We start from the raw sequence: 19,090 nt of genomic DNA, 5'->3' as shown, positions 1-19,090 counted from the left end.
CTTGTATTTTCTCAATCTGTGCCTCCATTCTATTTCCGAGATTCTGGATCATCTTTACTATCATTACTCTGAATTCTTTTTCAGGTAGATTGCCTATTTCCTCTTTATTTACTTGATCTTTTAGGTTTTTACCTTGCTCCTTCATCTGTGACTTTTTTTTTGCCATCTCATTTTTTTTTTTTTTATGAGTGGGATTGTGTTCCTTTCTTACTGAGTGTTTGGCCTGAGGCTTCCAACACTGGGGTTTGCAGGCTATTGGGTAGAGCTGAGTCTTGGTGCTGAGGTGAGGAACTCTGAGATCTCACTCCAACGAATATTCCCTGGGGTCTGAGGTTCTCTGTTTGTCCAGTGTTTCGGACTTGGAGCTCCCACCGCAGGAGCTTTGGCCCAACCCCAGGCTAGTGAACCAAGATCCTGTAAGCTGCCTGGGGTGGCAAAAAAAAAAAAAAAAAAAGAACCAGAAAACAAAAAACATAACAAAAACAAAGTAAAAAATAAAATTAGACTAGGAAACTAACAGATATGTTAGGAAGAATATGAATATAAAAATAAAAATATACATGAATCAACAACCAAATAGTACTTAAGTTCCACAATAGTAAAGAAGAGGGAGAGGGAAAAGAAAAATAAAAACAAAAATGGGGGGAAATGACTCCACTGTGGAGGGCGGGGCCTAAGCAAGGGTGAGGTTTGGGTGGTGGGTGGGGCAATGCTTAAGACCCACAAGCCTGGAAAAGGCCCTGGGAGCTATGGGGGCTTAGGCTTAGGCTTATGGAACAGAAGGGGCCCAGGCGTTCCCCCCACTCCTGGTCTCAGTGGGCCGGGGACCTCACCTGGGAGCCCAGCAGGCTTCCTGGGCTTGAGTGGGTGGGACAAATGTCCTCCTCTCCTCTCCTGCTCCTCCAGTCTGAGGGGGCCTCTCCCGCCTTCCTCTCCTGATCTCCCCAGCCTCCTTCCTATGCCCCCAAGGACCTACATGGCCTGGAGGGGGGCTTTGGAGGATGGGGTACTAGCCTGGGAACTCAGTAGGCTCCCCATGCCCGAGTGGGTGGGGCTATTGTCCTCTGCTCTTCTTCCACTCCTCCAAGAGGGCCTCTCCCACCTGCCTCACCTGTTCTCCCCTTGGCCCCCTTCCTATGCCCCCAAGGACACATATGGCCTGGATGGGGTTTTGGAGGTGTGGTACCAGCCTGGGGGTTCAGCAGGCTCCCCAGCCCGAGTGGGCCAGGTGATTGCCCTCTGCTCCTCTCCTGTTCTTCCCAGAGAGTCCCTCCCCCCTGTCTCTCCTGATCTCCCCAGCCTCAGGGGCACCCATCCTTTCTGGCCTCCACTTGTTCTTCCCCCTCAGTCCCCCTACATCCTACCGGTTCACTTAGGAGTTCCTCCTGTCTCCATGGGCATGAGTCCCCCACCAGCAGCTGGCAGGTGCCCTAGTTGTGGGGAGACACTAACTCTGCATCTTCCCACACCGCCATCTTGACTCTGCCTCCTTAAATTTTTTTTGAAGGAGTAAGAACTATATAAGATAATGTCTGCCTCAGCTTTCACCTTCCATGGTGGGGCTACTTAATGCCCATAGTTTTCAGGCTTGATTTTCCTCTGATGTCTGAAAAAAACCTTTGTAAACATCAAAGAGTTATACATGTATATAACACATTAATAGTAGTAGTATCATTTTTGTTTGTGAGTCAAGTGCCATGTCGAACACATATGTGCTAGAAATTATCAATCTCAGACTTAAATACAAAGAGAATTCATTCATATTCCATATTTCAAAAATCAAGTTTATTTTTATTATAAATGTAATGCCTGCTTATTATAGAGACTTTACTACATAAAAAATAGACAAAAAGTCATGTTTCTGTCACTCAAAGCCAACACATTCTGATGTGTTTTTCTTTAGAGATTTCCTGTGAAAATGTGTAGTTTGTTTGTTTTACATGGTAGTGATCATACTTTACATCATGTTTAATATAACATTATAACATTTAAATGACTTTTTCATTTAACATTGTAACATAAGGATATTCTCATGTTATTTTAACCCTCAAGAAACATCATTTTTAGTAACTTCATAAAATTTTAACCACTGAATATGTTATAGTCTGCTTATGTCGCATAAAAAAATTAAGGGTCTGTGATTTCTGCCATTTTAACTTGCTCTTTTGTGAGAGTCTTTTAATTTTTCTTAAGTTAGAGTATATCCGACTTTACCAGCACAAAACTCAGAATGAGGTGGAAAATTATGGGAAGGGTATGAAAAGAGAGACTCAATACAAACACTCTTGTCAAGTTATCTTGATAGTATAGAAGAATTTCTCTTATTAAGTGGAATTATCTAGATCAGTGGGTGTACACATTTTGTCTGTAAAGGACTAGATGGTAGACATTTTGGTCTCTGCAGACCATATGGTCTTTTTGTAAAAGCAACCATGAACGATTTGTAAATGAATAGGTTTCATTTACAAATAAAACTTCCAATAAAACTTTATTTATAAAAATAGGCATTAGTCTGAATTTGGCTCCTGGGCAATAGTTTGCTGACCCTTCCTCCTGGTTATGATTCTAGATATCTGTATTTTGAATGTGCTATATAGCTCTCAAAATGTGGACTTTAAGCCAGACAGATATATTGTTTAAGGACATAACTATGGTAAAGTACCTAGAGTGACAGTCTTGTTAATCACTTTCCCTACAGGAGAGCATATTACAGATAGAGGTATTCTTCCCATATTCATTCTATAATAACAAATACTTAAGTATGCTAGGTACAGTTGTAAGTTCATTAGATATACTTACTCAATGAAACTTTAGTAAAACTATGGAGTTTGTTCAATGTTGTTAGGTTCATTCATCTAATCCCTTTGATTCCTCGAAAATCTTTCATCCCCTGCTCCAGTGTACCTATTTTTCTCCTCTTTTTTCCAAACCTAGGCTGTTGTTAGAGAGGATAGCATAAGTCATTTAAACCAACTGTAATGGTAATAGCATCAGGAAACAGTATCTCATGGCATAATTTTCTGCTAATGAGAGATTTGGAACAATCTTTCTTCATCCCTAATTCTCACCTATAAAATGTGGGACATGATTAGATGAGTGGTTTTTATGGCTCACTGTGAATCAGAATAACCTTGGAGGGCATTTTTATCTCTACTTTTTACATATCTTTAGGACTGAGATCTGGGTATCTATGCTTATTAAGCTTGAATGGATTCTCATCAGGTGGTCCCAGTGGTCCTCAACCTTGCTGCATACTACAGTCACCTGAGAAACTTTATAGATTCTGTTCCTTCAGTCACACCTCTAGAGATTCTCATTTCATTGGTTTGGGATTTGGTCTGGGCGTGAGTACTTTTTAAATCTTCCCAGGTGATTCTACTGTGCAACCACTGTGCTATACTGAAGCTAGTTATCTAACTAACTACTATTTGCAGACAGGTTTGGAAAAATGTCAAGATATTTTCTTTTCTCAGTACTGAGGATTTATGATTTCACATAATTAACTCAAAATACTACAGTGAAATATGGCATTTAGATTATGGATAACAATGGTTATCCAAGGTCATTTTCAAGTTATTGTTTCTTCTGGGCATATCCAAACTTATCCAAATAATTTTGAGAATGTTACATAACTTCAATCATTGTCTCTGGGGGCATGGGAATCTGCCTTCAAAACAGAGTCTTCAAGTGTTTATTACCTATACAAAACTTACGTACTGTTGATATAGTAGATCCAATATGAGCTAGGCCTTAAAAGATGTGTTGGAGTTATGTAATAGCAGTTAAAATTTATTGAATGCTAGTCACTGTTTCTAATGGTTTAAGTGTATTACCTCACTTAATCATGTCCCCCACCAAAAGAATATGAGTTAGGCACTTTTATTATTATCCCTATTTGACAGATAAGGAAACTGAGGCATGGGGAACCTAAGCAACTTGCCCAAGGTCACACAGATGGTAAGTGTCAGAGTCAAGATCTGGGGCCAGGTAGTCTACTCCAGACCCTATACACTAAACCACTTTTTCTCTAAACAAGAAGGAAGAGCATGTCAATTCATATGAGCACATGGATGAATTACATATAAACAAAATTCATAAATGGCCTAGAAAGTAAGCATTTTTCTTGAAATTTTTGTTGAAAGCAGGAGAGAATTATGGTTCGGTCCCTAGGCGCATAACTGACCCTGGGGTGCCACTTAAGGATGGAGAAAACATGATAAAAATTTATAGTTCAAGCCCTGATCCTGAAGCCAGGCTTCCCAGGGATGAAGAGGTTAGCAGGTCTGTTGTGAAGGATCCCTGAGGCCAAGGAATATTTAACAAGACTATAGATTATCAAGAGGCTGCTATTACCTATGTGACCTATATGACCTATTTGATACTCTTACAGTGGAATCCATCTGGGGCATCCATATGTAAGCACAAAACCAGAGCAATTTAACTAACCACCCTTCCCACTCTCTTGTGAGGCTAGAATCAGGTAGACTTATGGTAAAGAAAATGTTTTCTTCAGAGAGTAGGAAGTCAATATTTTGGAGGTATTTTTAGCTTGAACAAGTATATTTTTGTGGGCATTCTGGGAATGATCATGGGAAACAATGAAAGGCTGGTACAAGCAGGGCAGTAGCAGAGTCTTGAAGATAGTAAGTGGGGCAGATCTGAAGCTGGTGACAGAAGAGCTGCTGGGACTGTGTCAGCTGGATCAGCATTGCCTTCTTCCTGTGCTGTGTAGCAGCCTGCAGCACTGGCCACAGAATTAATCTCTGAACAGGCAAATAAACCAAAGGTGAGACAGAACCAACAAGCTTGACAATGTTGCAGGGCACAGTAAAACGTCCTTTAATTTGGTGGTTTGTAAGGACCATTCCTTCTTGGATATTTTCACTGGCCTCTCAAATACACCCTTATCAACACTGAAGAAAAAAGCTGTTGTAAAGTCCATATGAAATATGAAGCACATCAGACAGAAATTAGATAGTTAATGTGAAATTGGTGTTACTATTTAGCTGATCTTATCTAATAAGGACCCGTCAACAGGTGCTATCTGTAGCCATATATTGTTTTAAAATGTAGGTCTTATTATTCTCGTATGGTGAAGCCAACAGATCAGGAGAAAATTGCCATTGAAAAGAGAGTTACTCACAGTTCCCAAGAAGAGGGGGCACACCATGCCATGCAGGACCATACAAGGAGGCACCAGATGGATCAGGAGGCAGAGGGAGCCAGGAAAAATGTGGGCAAGAGCCTTCACTGTGGTTTATGACAGAAGGAATGGGTCAGGCAAGGTAAGCTGACTATTTAGGGTTGACTAAATGAATAATTTCATCTGATTCTAGGGCATAGGGCATGCTCCTAGTTGCCTGATACCTGGCAGTGGGGTGACTAGGTCAGGTAATATTGGTCTAGTATATAAGAGCCCCATAGGGGAAGATGCGAGTTGGCTCTGGATTCGTTCATGCGCATATGAAAAGCATGCTCTGAGTGCAAGTTTACTATATCTAGGAATTAGCTAGCCCTGGAACGAGCAGTCTCTACAGGATCATCAGGGTCCAGATGTCAAAACATCAGAAAATACAGAAAATAAAAAGGCATGATTAGTACCTAAATGGTGGGTGATTTATTTTAGGACCTAATGCTAACAATAACATTATTTGTTGAGAATGACTGAATCTGTGAACACTACGGTTGAACCTGGCTTTTTTGAATAGATTTGAATCAATTTATAGAACGGATGGTTTGTCTTGTGTGCAGACATAAGTAAGAAAGCAGAGTTGGCCATCCACTATCCACATTTCAAGGCAACTGGTCTGCTCTTTTCTTTTCTTTGCATACAATAAAGTTGGGTGAACTTCGATACACTCCAGAAATCTAATTCATCCTACTGTATGCTCCAAGTTACCTCTGCTTGAGTTTCTTGATTATAAACATTTATTTTGAATATTAGAGTGCTGATGCAATATGGTTTGTTTTGCCCACAATATATTTTATTAAATCATAAACTAATTTTATAGTCCTATAGAATTATAAAGGATCTGAAAGAGCCACTTAATTTTTTTGTATAATACTCTACTGTATTATAAGAGAAAATTTAAATGGTTAGGATGCTATTTTAAAAAAATAAATCCTCCAGTGTCTCAGGACACATCCTTTGAGAATATCAAGTGTCTACTATCTATAGTTATATTATTCAGTTATTTTAAGAATTATTTGATAAAACAGACCACAATTATTATAATGTGGGTTTCCTTTTGAGGAATCCTAATTTGAATTGTATTACAAAAGAAATACATACTCTTTGTAGAAAATATTAACAAATAAAACAAACTCTAAAGATAATTACTTCTAAAAATTTGAAATGTATAGTTTTAGGTATAAAATATTTTTATTGAAAACTGAATCACCCCGTGGGTGCCTACTATTTGTAACTTACATATTTAATAAGTTGTCATGAATATATTTTTATATCTAAAAATTGTTACTACATAATAATGGCTAATATCCCAAGATATGTTTACACTAAGGTTTATTTAAGCAATCTCCTATTGTAGGATATTTACATTATTAAATATGTTATTAATTTCCTTAGGTTATATTATTAGAACTGGGAATGATGAGTCAAAGAACATTCATGTTTTCAATTCTTTTAATAAAAAGACAAAAATAACTCCCACAGAAATTGGTATAATTTACAGTCTCTTCACAAGTGTAGAAGTATCAGTTTGATAGTCAAGAAGTTATTCATTGTTTTCATTTACATTTATTGCATTGCTTGTAAATACTACCATTTTTTTCATGTACCTATTTTTAGTTTGTATTAATTCATTGGTATAATGCCTGTCTGTATTTTACCCCTTTTGTCTTTTGGTGGGTTTATAATTTTTTATTTCTTAGGACTCACTATCTTTATAACACACTAACTGTAGCAAATTCTTCTGATGCCCTGAATCACATACCCTTGACTTACCTCTGATTTTATCCATAGCTGTGGATAAGAGTGCTGTTCAAGGTCAGATTCTCTGACATCCCATCATATCTGTCTGCCTCCTGTTTTAGGGAATTCTCCAAAGGCTTGCGGCCTAGTTGGATGGTGTGGGTTAATCCTCACCCAATGGGAGATGAGAGACAGTGAAGCAATGCTCCAGTCTCCCTACACTGGATGGTTAATTCTGGGAAGCATTTGCATGCTTCTTAGAGGTCCCACTGGCTACCATGGCCTTCAGCAGTGACACTGATAATGTACCATTCTTTGTTTCCTCTTCCTTTCCTGTTTCACTCTTCCCTGCTCTCTCATTCTTTCTTCTTCTCATCACCTCCTACATAAGCTACGTGCACTTAATCCTTGTCCCAGTCTCTGTGTCAAGGGACTTCGAGGCTCTGGTATTAATTTTAAATTTCTCTGCAGCTTGGGCCAAGAAAATTTCTTTTTATCTAAATTGGCTTTTCACATCTGTTGATATTTTTTCTCTAAGGCTCCAGATGTTCTTGTACTATGCCAAGTATATTAGTTTCTTCTTGTTGCTGTAACAAATTGCCATAAAACAAATTGGTTTAAAACAACACAAATTTGTTAGCTTATAATTCTGGATGTCAGAAGTCCAAAATGGGTCTTACTGGGCTAAAACACAAGTGTTGGCAGAGCAGTATTCTTTTCTGGAGGCTTGAGGGGAGAATCTAGTACCTGCATTTTTCATTTTATAGAGACCACATGCGTTTCTTGGCTGATGGTCCCTAACTCCATGTTCAAAGCCAATAGCATTTTCTAATCTTTAACTCTGACCCTCCTGCCTCCTTCCTATAAGGACTCTTCTTATAAGAGGGTGTGTTTACTTTGATCACACCCATATAATCCAGAATAAATTCCCTACTTTAAGATCCTTCATCAAATTATAACTTCAAAGCCTCTTTTGTCATGTAAAGTGACATATTCAATGGTTCTGAGGATCAGAATGTGGATATCTTTGGGGAGCCGTTATTGTGATTACCATACCAACGTATGCTGAAACTTTAATTCTTGGTATCAACTTCTGGATTACAATTTGTGAAAATTTTCTGATTTGTGAATCTGTAATTGCCAAAATTTACTCTATGAATAGAGTTACTTCCAATGATATTCTTAGAGATCTTGGTTATTTCAACAAGCTCAGCAAAACACCTGTCACTGTTTGTGGAACAAATGCTCTTTCTTATATGTGGGACTCTGCCCTACCGCCCAGGTCTGTGCTGGGTTGCCAGATCCTCCATGGTAGTCAGCATGTAGTTCTCATTTATAAACTGTGACAGTGGGAATGCTTAAAATTCATCCTCTTTGGGGGGAAAATTAACATCTTCATTAGGGTCCAAAGATACCATTATACTTTCTGAAAAACAAAATTCAGCCCTCTTTTTGGATGCTTCATCTCAGAGTTTTTCAGCTTAAATATTTCATATCTACATTAGATGTACGTTAGTAATTGGCTTGGGTGGGATTTGAGGATCACTTGCTGGCTTAACTTCTTAAAGAAAGTTAAAGTTTTTGATTTTATTTATTTTTTTATGTGAGATTTTTTTTTTTGCTATTTATTATTTATGTTTTTACACAGCAGGTTCTTATTACTTATCTATTTTATACATATTAGTGTATATATGTCAATCCCAATCTTCCAATTCATCCCACCACCACCCTCTGCCCCTGCTTTCCCACCTTGGTGTCCATACGTTTGTTCTCTACATATCTTGTCTCTATTTCTGCCTTGAAAACCTGTTCATCTGTACCATTTTTCTAAATTCCACATATATGCATTAATATACGATATTTGTTTTTCTCTTTCTGCCTTACTTCACTCGGTATGACAGTCTCTAAGTCCATCCATGTGTCTACAAATGATCCAGTTTTGTACCTTTTATGGTGGAGTAATAGCCCATTGTATATATGTACTGCAACTTCTTTATCCATTCATGTGTTGATGGGCATTTAGGTTGTTTCCATGACCTGGCTATTGTAAATAGTGCTGCAATGAACATTGGAGTGCATGTGTCTTTTTGAAGTATGGTTTTCTCTGGGTATATGCCCAGTAGTAGGATTGCTGGGTCATATGGTAATTCTATTTTTAGTTTTTTAAGGAACCTCCATACTGTTCTCCACAGTGGCTGTATCAATTTACATTCCCACTAACACTGCAAGAGGGTTCCCTTTTCTCCACACCCTCTCCAGCATTTATTATTTGTAGATTTTCTGATGATGCCCATTCTCACCTGTGTGAGGTGATACCCTATTGTAGTTTTGATTTGCTTTTCTCTAAAAATTAGTGATGTTGAGCAGCTTTTCATGTGCCTCTTGGCCATCTGTATGTCTTCTTTGGAGAAATATCTATTTAGGTCTTCAGCCTATTTTTTGATTGGGTTGTTTTTTTTTTTTTAATATTGAGCTGCATGAGTTGTTTATATATTTTATTTAATTAATTTATTTTTTTAACATCTTTATTGGAGTATAATTGATTTACAATAGTGTGTTAGTTTCTGCTTTATAACAAAGTGAATCAGCTATACATATACATATACCCACATATCTCCTCCCTCTTGCATCTCCCTCTCACCCTCCCTATCCCACCCCTCTAGGTGGTCACAAAGCACTGAGCTGATCTCCCTGTGCTATATTTTAGAGATTAATCCTTGGTCTGCTAATTTGTTTGCAAATATTTTCTCCCATTCTGAGGGTTTTCTTTTCGTCTTGTTTATGATTTTCTTTGCTGTGCAGAACTTTTAAGTTCCATTAGGTACCATTTGTTTATTTTTGTTTTTATTTCCATTACTCTAGGAGCTGGGCCAAAAAAGATCTTGCTGTGATTTATGTCAAAGGGTGTTCTCCTATGTTTATCTCTAAGAGTTTTATAGTATCTGGTCTTACATTTAGGTCTTTAATCCATTTTGAGTTTATTTTTGTGTATGGTGTTAGGGAGTGTTCTAAATTCATTCTTTTACATGTAGCTGTCCAGTTTTCCCAGCACCACTTATTGAAGAGTCTGTCTTTTCTCCATTGTATTTCCTTGCCTCTTTTGTCATAGATTAGTTGACCGTAGGTATGGGGTTTACCTCTGGGCTTTCTATCCTGTTCCATTGATCTTTATTTCTGTTTTTGTGCCAGTACCATATTGTCTTGATTAGTGTAGCTTTGTTGTATAGTCTGAAGCCAAGGAGTCTGATTCCTCCAGCTCGGTTTTTTTCCCTCAAGATTGCTTTGGCTATACAGGGTCTTTTGTGTCTCCATACAAATTTTAAGATTTTTTTTTCCTAGTTCTGTGAAGAATGCCATTGGTAATTTGATAGGAATTTAACTGAACCAGTAGATTGTTTTGGATAGTATAGCCATTTTCATAATATTGATTCTTCCAATCCAAGAACATGGTATCTCTCCATCTGTTTGTGTCATCTTTGATTTCCTTCATCAGTGTCTTATAGTTTTCTGAGTACAGGTCTTTTACCTCCTTAGGTGGGTTTATTCCTAGGCATTTTATTCTTTTTTGTTGCAGTGGTGAATGGGATTGTTTCCTTAATTTCTCTTTCAGATTTTTCATCATTAGTGTATAGGAATGCAAGAGATTTCTGTGCATTCATTTTATATTCTACAACTTTACCAAATAGATTGATTAACTCTAGTAGTTTTCTGGTGGCATATTTAGGCTTCTCTATGTATAGTATCATGTCCTCTGCAAACAGTGACAGTTTTACTTCTTCTTCTCCAATTTGGATTACATTTATTTCTTTTTCTTCTCTGATTGCTGTGGCTCAGACTTCCAAAACTATGTTGAAACAGAGTGGCAAGAGTGGACATCCTTGTCTTGTTCCTGATCTTAGAGGAAATGGTTTCAGTTTTTCACCATTGAGAATGATGTTTGCTGTGGGTTTGTCATATACGGCCTTTATTATGTTGAGGTAGGTTCCCTCTATGCCTACTTTCTGGAGAGTTTTTATCATAAATGGGTGTTGAATTTTGTCAAAAGCTTTTCCTGCATCTATTGAGATTATCATATGGTTTTTATCTTTCAATTTATTAATATGGTGTATCACATTGACTTTTTTGTGTATATTGAAGAATCCTTGCATCCCTGGGATAAATCCTACTTGATCATGGTGTATGAACCTTTTAATATGTTGGATTCTGTTTGCTAGTATTTTGTTGTGGATTTTTGCATCTACATTCATCACTGATACTGGTCTGTAATTTTCTTTTTTTGCAGTATCTTTGTCTGGTTTTGGTATCAGGCTTATGGTGGCCTCATAAAATGAGCTGGGGAGTGTTCCTTCTTCAGCAAATTTTTGGAAGAGTTTGAGAAGAATGAGTGTTAGCTCTTCTCTAAGTATTCGATAGAATTCACCTGTGAAGCCATCTGGTTCTGGACTTTTGTTTGTTGGAAGATTTTTAATCACAATTTCAATTTCATTACTTGTGAGTGGTCTGCTCATATTTTCTGTTTCTTCCTGGTTCAGTCTTGGAAGGTTTTTTCTTTCTACGAATTTGTCCATTTCTTCCAAGTTGTCCATTTTATTGGCATAGAGTTGCTTGTAATAGTCTCTTATGATCCTTTGTATTTCTGTGGTGTCCATTGTATCTTCTTCTTTTTCATTTCTAGATTTATTGATTTGAGTCCTCTCCCTCTTTTTCTTGATGAGTCTGGCTAAGGGTTTATCAATTTTATTTATCTTCTTAAAGAACCAGCTTTTAGTTTTATTGATCTTTGTTATTGATTTCTCCATTTCTGTTTCATTTATTTCTGCTCTGATCTTTATGAATTCTTCCCTTCTGCTAACTTTGGGTTTTTTTTGTTCTTCTTTCTCTAATTCCTTTAGGTGTAAAGGTAGATTGTTTATTTGAGATTTTTCTTGTTTTTTGAGGTAGGATTGTATTGCTCTAAACTTCCCTCTTTTGCTGCATCCCATAGGTTTTGGGCCCTCGTGTTTTCATTGTCATTTTTCTCTAGGTATTTTTTGATTTCCTCTTTGATGTCTTCAGTGATCTCTTGGTTATTTACTAATGTATTGTTTAGCCTCCATGTGTTTGTGCTTTTTACATTTTTCTCCCTGTAATTGATTTCTAATCTCATAGTTCTGTTCTCAAAAAAGATGCTTGATATGACTTCAATTTTCTAAAATTTACTGAGGCTTGATTTACCCAGGATGTGATCTATCCAGGAAGATGTTCCATGTGCACTTGAGAGGAAAGTGTAATCTGCTGTTTTTGGATGGAATGTCCTATAAATACCAATTAAACCTCTCTGGTCTATTGTGTCATTTAAAGCTTATGTTTCCTTATTAATCTTCTGTCTGGATGATCTGTCCATTGGTGTAAGTGAGGTGTTAAAGTCCCTCATTATTATTGTGTTACTGTTGATTTCCTCTTTTATAGCTGTTAGCATTTGCCTTATGTATTGTGGTGCATCTATGTTTATATATATAAACATATTTATATATTTATATTTTTATATAATATTTATAATATATATATTTATATATTGTTATATCTTGGATTGGATATATATCTTCTCCTTGGATTGATCACTTGATCATTATGTAGTGTCTTCCTTTTTCTCTTGTAACATTCTTTATTTTAAAGTCTATTTTATCTGATATGAGTATTCCTATTCAGGAAAGAAAGCTATTCCTGCTTTCTTTTGATTTCCATTTGCATGGAATATCATTTTCCATCCCCTCACTTTCAGTCTGTATGTGTCCCTAGGTCTGAAGTGGGTCTCTTATAGACAGCATGTATATGGGTCTTGTTTTTGTATCCATTCAGCAAACCTGTGTTTTTTGGTTGGAGCATTTAATCCATTCGCATTTAAGGTGATTATCGATATGTATGTTCCTATTACCATTTTCTTAATTGTTTTAGGTTTCTTTTTGTAGGTCCTTTCTTCTCTTATGTTTCCCACTTAGAGGAGTTCCTTTACATTTGTTGTAGAGTTGGTTTGGTGGTGCTGAATTCTCTTAGCTTTTGCTTGTCTGTAAAGCTCTTGATTTCTCCGTCGAATCTGAATGAGATCCTTGCTGGTAGAGTAACCATGGTTGTTGGTTCTTCCCTTTCATCACTTTAAGTATATCATGCCACTCCCTTCTGGCTTGTAGATTTTCTGCTGAGAAATCAGCTGTTAACCTTATGAGTGTTCCCTTGTATGTTGTCATTTTTCCCTTGTTGGTTTTACTAATTTTTCTTTGTCTTTAATTTTTGTCAATTTGCTTACTGTGTGTCTCAGTGTGTTTCTCCTTGGGTTTATCCTGCCTGGGACTCTCTGTGCTTCCTGGACTTGGGTGGCTATTTCCTTTCCCATGTTAGGGAAATTTTCATCTATAATCTCTTCAAATATTTTCTCAGGTCCTTTCTCTCTCTCTTGTACTTCTGGGACCCCTATAATGTGAATGTTGTTGCGTTTAATGTTGTCTCAGAGATCTCTTAGGCTGTCTTCATTTCTTTTCATTCTTTTTTCTTTATTCTGCTCCATGGCAGTGAACTCCACCATTCTGTCTTCCAGGTCAGTTATCCGTTCTTCTGCCTCAGTTATTCTGCTCTTGATTCCTTCTAGTGTATTTTTCATTTCAGTTATTGTATGTTCATCTCTGTTTGTTTGTTCTTTAATTCGTCTAGGTCTTTGTTAAACATTTCTTGCATCTTCTCGATCTTTGCCTCCATTCTTTTTCTGAGGTCCTTGATCATATCCACTATCATTATTCTGAATTCTTTTTCTGGAAGGTTGCCTATCTCCACTTCATTTAATTGTTTTCCTCGGGTTTTATCTGGTTTCTTCATCTGGTATATATTCCTCTGCTTTTTCATTTTGTCTGTCTTTCTGTGAATGTCGTTTTTGTTCCACAGGCTTCAGGATTGTAGTTCTTCTTGCTTCTACTGTCTTCTCTCTGGTGGATGAGGCTATCTAAGAGGCTTGTGCAAGCTTCCTGATGGGAGGGGCTGGTGGTGGGTACAGCTGGGTGTTGCTCTGGTGGCCAGAGCTCAATAAAAATTTAATCCACTTTTTTGCTGATGGGTGGGGCTTGGTTCCCTCCCTGTTGGTTGTTTGGCCTGAGCTGACCCAGCACTGGAGACTAGAGGCTCTTTTGTGGAACTAATGGTGGACTCCGGGAGGCTCATGCCAAGGAGTACTTCCCAGAACTTTTGCTTCCAGTATCCTTGTCCCCATGGTGAGCCACAGCCACCCCCTGCCTCTGCAGAAGACCCTCCAACACTAGCACGTAGGTCTGGTTCAATCTCCTATGGGATCACTGCTCCTTCCCCTGGGTTCTGATGCACAAACTACTTTGTGTTTTCCATCCAAGAGTGCATTCTCTGTTTCCCCCAGTCCTGTCGAAGTCCTGCATTCACATCCTGCTAGCCTTCAAAGTCTGATTCTCTGGAAATTCCTCCTCCCATTGCCAGACCCCCAGGTTGGGAAGCCTTACATGGGGCTCAGTACCTTCACTGCAGTGGGTGAACTTCTGTGATATAATTGTTCTCCAGTTTGTGAGTCACCCACCTAAAGTTTATGAGATTTGATTTTATTGTGATTGTGCCCCTCTTTCCATCTCATTGCAACTTCTCATTTGTCTTTGTGTGTGGAATATCTTTTTAGGTGAGTTCCAGTGTCTTCCTATCGATGATTGTTTAGCAGTTAGTTGTGATTCCGGTACTCTCGCAAGAGGTAGTGATCACACGTCCTTCTACTCTGCCATCTTCTAAAGTTATTGATTTTATAAGGTTGGGTTGTGTTCTGCCCTAGGCAGTACAGTAGGCTAAGTCTGTGTAATACTAAATTCAGTAAGAAAGTTGGGTGGGCTGGAGTCTTAGGGAAAGAGCATCTTTGGAGTCAAAGATAAGTTTGAAGTCTAGCTCTTGTACCCACCGGCTGTGTGTTCTTTGGTAATGTATTTAACCTCTCTGTACCTTACTTTTCTTGTCAAGTAATTTGAGATGTACAATAATCTATTTCCTGGGGAAGGAGCAATTAGGAAATGCATGAAACAGTATGCACTATGTAGTCTAGCATCTGACATATTGTAGGGGCTCAGTGAATAGTTGACGTTTTGTAATAATTACTTGGCGATTCTCCCCTTTCCTTCTGGCATCAGAATTTTTCCTTTTGTACTGTGTCATTTAAACTAACAGACAAAATGACTTATTTTTTCCATTTAAAAATTGCTCTCACTTAAACTGTACTTACCCCTTAAGATAACATCCATTTCTTGTTCCTTTTTCCCATTCACGGTAACATTTTCCAAAGAGTAGCCAGGACTTTCTATCTCCAGGTGTTCTTCTCTCTGTGTCTCTCTATTTCTCCCTTAGTGAGGTACAATTTATGTATCATAAAATTTACCCATTTTGCATGAACAACTTGATGTTTAAAGTGAATATATGTTCATGGAATGATGTTTTTGAGTGAGGTGCCCATGGGATCAGGCTGAGGCTGAGACTTGCTTGATTTCTTTCTCTTTCTTACCCTGATTCTCCCACTCATTTATTGCTTTCTCCTGGGGACATTTACTTAATAAATCACTCCTACTTGAACCCTTGGCTCTGTGTCACCTTCTGGGAGAATGTAACCTTGACAGATGGCCAAATGTCAGAACTTGTCACAGCCACAGTCAGGATTTATTTTCTAGGCTTGAAAGGAGCAGCCAGTCATCACAGCAAACATGGAAGCAAAGTTAGAGTCTTGAATCAATGTGGCATAAGAAGAGTCTTCTGGAGAGATGAGAAGACCAGGGTCTGCAGTGGGCAGTATGAACACTTACTCTGAACAGTGGTTGAAACAGATGACCACTGGCCCTGTGTATTATCCAGACCCACCTTCTTTCCTTAAACCCATCACTTTTGTCTCCTGGGGCCAGGTTCTGTTATTCCATGTCTAGGTCACTGGTGTACTCTGCCCTTATCTTCCCAGGCACAATTTGTGTTTGTATTTGGGTCTTCTCCAAGAGCCATATTTTGGCCATACCAAGGAGGGTCCTGGAGTTCTTAGATATTCTTCACTCAAGTCCTCTTTCTTCCCCCAAGGCCTGTACTTCCTCACCTTGGCCTTAAGTGTTACTTATCTACTTTCAGATACCTTAAGAATAATCTGTGAGATCTTTAGTTCAACCTTATATGAAAAAATACACAAAGTGGAAGAGGAAGAGAACTTTTGGGAGAAGCACACCCATGAGGGAGGTGGAGAAAGAGTATATACCCACATAGCATTTGGGCCATGCCCATCTCCATCACTTATGTGGGTATCCTAATTACAACTCAGTAGAGGTCAGGTAGGGGTAAGGTAAGTTTAGTAGGTTTTATTTATCATGCTGGTAAAGCATATGCCTTTAAATCATTGTCAATGAAATTGGATAAGTATTTAAAGAATACAATTTAGTTTCATACAACACTTATTCATGGGAAAGAACTAATTTTATTATGATTTTTACCATTTTCTGTCTGTTGAGTTGTACTTAAAAGTGTATTAACCAGAGTTAACCCTTTAGGGATTTATATTTTTTATTCTCAGCACTGTTCTGTTTGCATTTGATAATTATTCATTACATCCTTATTATTAGTCTGCCTGTATAAAAGTAGCATCTTGTATTCATAAATTGCCGACCTTTAGAGGCAGACCCCTGTCTGCTAAGTCTCTGACTTGCCAGTTAATAATCATTTGTAAGAGTTTGTCAGCAAAATTGTCAAATTAATGACCAATCCGTGTTACCTTAATTTAAACATCCCCCTGTCTGTAAACTCCCTCATTTGTAATGAATTATTTGGAGAGTTAATTGGGAAAGGTGAATCGGATATAGCTCAGTGATATGGACAGTGTTATTCTACTGTCCAGGCCATTCTGTTTACAGTTCAAAAAAGGCTACATGGGTGTATGGGTGGGGGTGTATCAGTGGCATGGCATGAGGGAAAAGGGCAGGCTGATAAATGACACATCAGTGCTAGATTGAATCACAGTCACTGGTTTTAATAAAGAAAATGAACCAGAAACCTGCCAAGTACTTGGACAGAGTCTTCCCTGATATTTTCCCTGTTGTGCCTTCAGATTACTGAGCAGTAGCTAATCCAGCTCTGCAGACCATCAGGAGAAAGGACATCCTCTTGTCTGGGTGGTCAGGGCCCGAGACGTCTCCTTGACAGATTAGGGTTTAGCCATGATGTGCAAAGGATCCTCTGAGCTCCAAACCTCCTTCCCATGTCACAACATTTTTCTGGAGTCTATAGAGGGTGTTGTGCAGGGATAGAAATCCCTGACAAGGTCAGAGCCAAAGGGAATGAGAGAATGTTTCTTGTCACTGTTGTTGTACAAATAAAGAGCCCTGAAACTCCAGTGTCCTCATTAGTGGTGCAGAATATCAGAAGGCTCCCAGCTGCTTCCTCATGAGCCTTGGCACTGCCCTCCTCAAATGACAGGGGATGTTTTCTCATGTTGTTTATCTGTGAAAGGCCTCAGCTCTCTCTGCTGGATGGCAGCCTCCCTCTCTTTTGATGTTGTTTTTGTCATTACTTCTTTCTCCTTGGCAACCATTCCTGACACACAGACTCTGAGTGGTGCTAAGAAAGGAACATAGGTAAGACAGAGCAGAAATAAGACTCAATTTTTGATAATCAAGGGAAAATGGAGGATGGGAGTCTATATTTTTGGTATCTCCTATAGGTTATATATGCTGACAGCATTTTTAATATGTTAACTAGTCTTCATAATAGTTATTATTTATTCCAATATTGTGAGCAAATAAGTACCATGGTAAGTACTTTGTCAATGAAATTACAACCCCAGGTCTTTCTGACTGTGAAGCCCCTACTTACCTACTGTTTCCTGCCATTTCTATGTTCATGTTTCATACAGTCTCAAGTAGAGGGATTCCCTGCCAGATTCGCAGGCAGCTTTGTGGTGGGAAGATTTGTGTTGTAGTGAACAGCAGATGGGACCTAGAATTAGAAGACTTGGGTTGGAATTCCAGCTCTGGCACTTACTAACTTTGTGACATCGGATAAGATAAAACAAGATAAATCTGAAAGCAATGGGTGCATATAAGATAATCAGTAATTTAAAACAAGGTGCCTTGAATAAGTAAGTGAGTTAACATCCTTAGTTTCAGTGCCATCACTTGGAAGTTTTATTCCTGAGCAAACTGAGGTTCAGAGATGCTCATGTGCTTATGTGCTCAGCCCTTAGCCTTCAGCAGAACTGTCCAGAGAGAAAAATTTAAAGTTGACTTTCTCATTCTCCTTTCTTGATGGTGACATGCTCCTAAGGGCCCAAAGACTCTTTCTTGTCTTTCTTTTCTCTTACAAAATTTTAGTTTTAGCTCTTTAATTTCCATTGAAATTTGACTTCTTCCAAGGATTATGCATTTTAACAAGGGTTATTGTAAGGAAAGACCTTAGTCTTTAGTCAGCGGGGAAGATGCCTTAGGAGCAGCAGGCCCTTCTTAGTTTCCCCAAATCATTCCAGGGGATTCAGTACAATGTGAAGACTGAACTTTAATGGCCACTATTTTGATGTCATGCTGAGAACCACTGTCAGCTGAATAATGATAGTATCTAACACTTTTGTGGTGCTCACCATGCACCAGGCACTGTTCTTGTGTGACACATGTGAACTCATTTAATTTGCAGACAATCCCATGATATGGGTACCAGTATTTATTCCCATTTTCCAGAAGATGAAACTGAAGAATACATAGGTTTAATAACTTGCTTAAAGTTGTGGAGCTAACAAGGGGCAGAGGCAGGACTTTACCCAACTAGCCCCAGTGTATACTGTTCACTGTCTGCTCCTCTGTCTTAGAATAAACCAGGATAAATCATTGTATTGCAGTGTTTTATTTTTTATTTTTATCATCAACAGATAATAGAGATAGAAGCATTGAAGAAAAGGATACTTGAAGGTGAGTAATCTCCCTTGAAAGAAACTGTAATACAGTATTAAATTATCCCTCTGTTCCAAAGAATGTTAAGAATAAATATGTGGGGTTTCCCTGGTGGCGCAGTGGTTAAGAATCCGCCTGCCAATGCAGGAGACATGGGTTCAAGCCCTGGTCCCAGAAGATCCCACATGCCGTGGAGCAACTAAGCCCATGTGCCACAACTACTGAAGCC

At 38.4% G+C, this 19,090-nt stretch overlaps 1 long non-coding RNA gene across 1 annotated transcript in view; it reads left to right on the top strand.

Moving 5' to 3' along the window:
- LOC133075996 (uncharacterized) overlaps positions 1-18,868 on the top strand; it is a 74,790-nt gene extending 55,922 nt beyond the window's left edge. The window contains exon 3 of the long non-coding RNA XR_009697440.1: positions 18,840-18,868. This is a non-coding gene — a long non-coding RNA (uncharacterized LOC133075996). The remainder of the gene's footprint in view (positions 1-18,839) is intronic.
- Positions 18,869-19,090: the final 222 nt, after the last annotated feature.

This window comes from Eubalaena glacialis, chromosome 15 (assembly GCF_028564815.1).
Source record: "Eubalaena glacialis isolate mEubGla1 chromosome 15, mEubGla1.1.hap2.+ XY, whole genome shotgun sequence".
Lineage (NCBI taxonomy): Eukaryota > Metazoa > Chordata > Mammalia > Artiodactyla > Balaenidae > Eubalaena > Eubalaena glacialis.
The sequence above is the reverse complement of the archived record's forward strand: the minus strand, read 5'-3'. Positions and strand labels throughout refer to the sequence as shown.